Below are 3,578 nucleotides of genomic sequence, written 5' to 3' on the forward strand. Positions count from 1 at the left end.
TTCAGGATGAAATGAGCTCAAATTCACAAAAGAAGCAAAAAGACAACTAATTCTAGCATAAATACAAAAAAAGGAATAAAAGTAGACTGCCCGGACCCTCAACGGCATCCTCCAAGGCAAAGAAGAGAAAGCAGAAGACTGAACACGCCCCGTGTCTAGCGGACACGGGGCCGTGCCCAAGAAGCAGCAGAAAAGACAAACTTGTAGAAGCTTCCATTGCCCACCACGGGGCCGTGTCCAGCGGGCACGGGGGCGTGGTGAAAGTACAGCAGGCGCATTAATTGTAATTGCGAATTACAATTAATGAAGAGAGAGAGTGTCAGACGGGCACGGGGGCGTGTCCAGCGGACACGGGGCCGTGCCCAGCCTTCTGTTCAGCCTATAAATAGGGGTGCTTGGTTTCATTCCATCTCATCCCTTGGCACACCACCTCTCTCACACTTCATCCACCACCCACCACCACCATAACACCATCATCCACCACTATCATCCATTGTCCATCGTAGAGTGTGTGAGTCGTCTCGGGATCCAAGATTGATCGTAAGAGTTCTTGACAATCAAGGCCATGTTTGCCTAAGTCTCTTACATCACTTGGTGAAGACAAGTGTTTAGTATAATACTTTTTATTTTTAATCTTTTGCACTTTTTATTTGGTTTTGTATTAATGACTTTAATAACTAGTTACTTATGTTGAAGGTGATCTTTCCTTATCGTTTGTCCGTGGTGTCTTGGCGTTATTTTACTGTCTATATAAAATAAAAGATTTTCACCATTCATATCTCCACGGTATATATGGAGGTATGTTGGCTACCTGGTCGGGGGTTAAGGGAACGGTTTGGTAAGGGTCTTGCCCTTGTTCAGCGTTTAGAGGTCCTGCTTGGGACCTGGGTCAAATTTAGTAGGATCTCCTTCAATGCCCATAGGTATTGGATGGCGGGGATCCAAACTCTTTGACCCCCTCATAAGTTAACTACTATTAATACTATAACCCGGCTATTTAGGACTGTATCCCTGCTGACTCAAACTACTTAGCCGAGGGTAACGTCACCGCCGAAAGCGGGGCCTACCACAATTTGCATTAATAACTTAATTCATTATCTTTCAATAATCCGACCCTTTAGGATTGTATCCTTGCTGACTCAAACTACTGGGTTGAGGGTAACGTCGCCTTCAAAAGAGGGGCCTACTACAATAACTAAGATAATCTCTTAAACAAGTGCAAAAGTGCGAAAATAATCAAAGGTTATACTAATACACGTGTCGGATCCAAGTGATTCATCTTGTCTATCTCTTTTTATTTTATTTTATTTTTCAGCATTTAGTTAGTTTTTATTTTTCTTAGTTTAAAACATTTTTCTCACTTTTTGATTTGATTAGACGTTGAGGATAAACCGGTATTAAAAGCTCTTGTGTCCTTGGACGACCTCGGTATCTTACCAACACTATACTACATCCACGATGGGTGCACTTGCCCATATGTGTGTTTAGTGTTAGTGAATATCGTGTTTTATAAATTTAAAACTTGACTAAAAGTGTAAAAAAAGGGCTTAAATATACATCTAAATTATATTACACTACACACGCATCAAGTTTTTGGCGCCGTTGCCGGGGACACAAGGATTTTAAGAAAGTTAGGAATCAACGGCCTAGTCATATTTTTATTTTTCTTTTTAATTTTTAGGATTTTTCTTAGTTTTTCAGCTTCTGCAGAGCTCAGCACGGGGCCGTGCCTGGTCGGACACGGGCCGTGCCCAGCAGTGTTACTGGTAGTTTTTGTTTTCCAAGTTACAGAAGGCTGACCACGGGGCCGTGCCGGTGCAACACGGGGCCGTGTCCAACTTCCAGTAACTGGGGATTTGGAAAACAATCACTGAAACTCCGACCACGGGCCGTGTTCACTCAACACGGGGCCGTGGTGAACCTTCTGACCAACATTCTTTTCTGTTTTTATTGCAGGACTTGGAACCCGACGCCAACCTTACGTAGTGTATGAGCTCCAGTTCCAATAAAGACATAAAAGAACCACTAGAAGAACCCGAACGCTTTCTCAGAAAAAGGTTAAAAGCCAAAAACCAAGAGAAGGTTTCGGGTGATCCACCTCCAATGGCGGACCAACGTACCCTTATGGATTATCTACGACCTATCGTAGGTAATCTAGGCGCCGCTATCAATGCTCCGAATGTCGAAGCTAATAACTTCGAACTCCGGCCGCATTTGATACAAATGCTCCAAAACTCCGCAACCTTCCATGGACTTGCGGACGAGGATCCCCATCTACATATAACTAATTTCTTGGAAATATGTGATACCTTTCGGATCAATGGAGCATCAAACGACGCCATCCGCCTCCGTATGTTTCCCTTCTCACTAAAAGACCGAGCAAAAGCTTGGCTCAACGCCCTCCCAGCTGGATCGGTAAACACCTAGGATGAACTAGCCCAAAAATTTCTATATAAATATTTCCCTCCCGCTAAAACTGCTAAGTTAATGACTGAAATTAATACCTATTCACAAGAGGACGGGGAATCCTTATATGAAACTTGGGAAAGGTTCAAGGAGCTATTACGCAAGTGTCCCCATCACGGCCTCGCAATATGGCAACAAGTATCCACTTTCTATAATGGATTGTTGCCACACACTAGGCAGACACTTGATTCTAGCTCCGGGGGACTTTTAGGTAATCGACGCCCACACGAAATATATAATCAAATTGAGGAAATTGCTCAAACCAATTTTCAATGGCACACCCCCCGGGGAAATAAGTCTATCGCCCCGGGCGCCCATAAGGTCGACGAAAGCACTTCTTTACAAGCCCAAATCGAGGCCCTTTCTTAAAAAATAAAAAAATTAGAAATGACAAAAACAGTCTCGGTTATGGCTTGTGAAGGGTGTGGTGGGTCACATGAAATTGGAGTTGCATGAAAGAAACAGACGATCAACAAGAAATGGTAAACTACATTGATAATAGACCTAGGTCGTCAGGTCCCCCAACGGGAACTTACAACCAAGGATGGCGAAACCACCCAAACCTTGGTTGGAGGGAACCCGGCAATAGTAGTAACCAACAAACCCAACGAACAAACTTTCAGCAACCAAGAAATGAGTCACAAAATTTCACTCAACAACAAGGTGGACGAGAAAGGCTCGAAGATACTGTATCTCGCCTCGTCTCTGACACTGATAAGAAAAACTCGGAGAGATTTCTACAATTAGAATCTAATTTTAGGAATCAACAAGCTAGCATTCAAAACATAGAAAAACAATTAAATCAAATAGCTCAAAATTTTTCCGAGAGACCGCAAGGCGCATTACCTAGCAATACCGAAACGAACCCAAAGGCGCAAGTTCACCTCATCACACTACGAAACCGCACCGTAGGGCCTGCAGAAGTGCCACCGCCAACGGAAGAAACAGTACCGACACCTCTGCAGGAGAAGAACTCCCCTCCATCACCAGAGCCTATCAAGGCTCCTCGAGTTCCGTACCCCGGTAGGTTAATTCGTCAAAAGACCAATGAGCAATTCGCAAAGTTCGAAAGTCTGTTAAAACAATTGCATGTCAATATTCCTTTTATCGAA

At 43.6% G+C, this 3,578-nt stretch overlaps 1 non-coding gene across 1 annotated transcript; it reads right to left on the reverse strand.

The window, feature by feature from the left end:
• Positions 1-2,481: 2,481 nt before the first annotated feature.
• On the reverse strand, positions 2,482-2,588 carry LOC118488568. Its single transcript, XR_004885112.1, has one exon. It is a non-coding gene; the product is annotated as a small nucleolar RNA R71 (small nucleolar RNA).
• Between the last annotated feature and the right edge of the window lie 990 nt (positions 2,589-3,578).

Source organism: Helianthus annuus, chromosome 16 (assembly GCF_002127325.2).
Source record: "Helianthus annuus cultivar XRQ/B chromosome 16, HanXRQr2.0-SUNRISE, whole genome shotgun sequence".
NCBI classification, from domain to species: domain Eukaryota; kingdom Viridiplantae; phylum Streptophyta; class Magnoliopsida; order Asterales; family Asteraceae; genus Helianthus; species Helianthus annuus.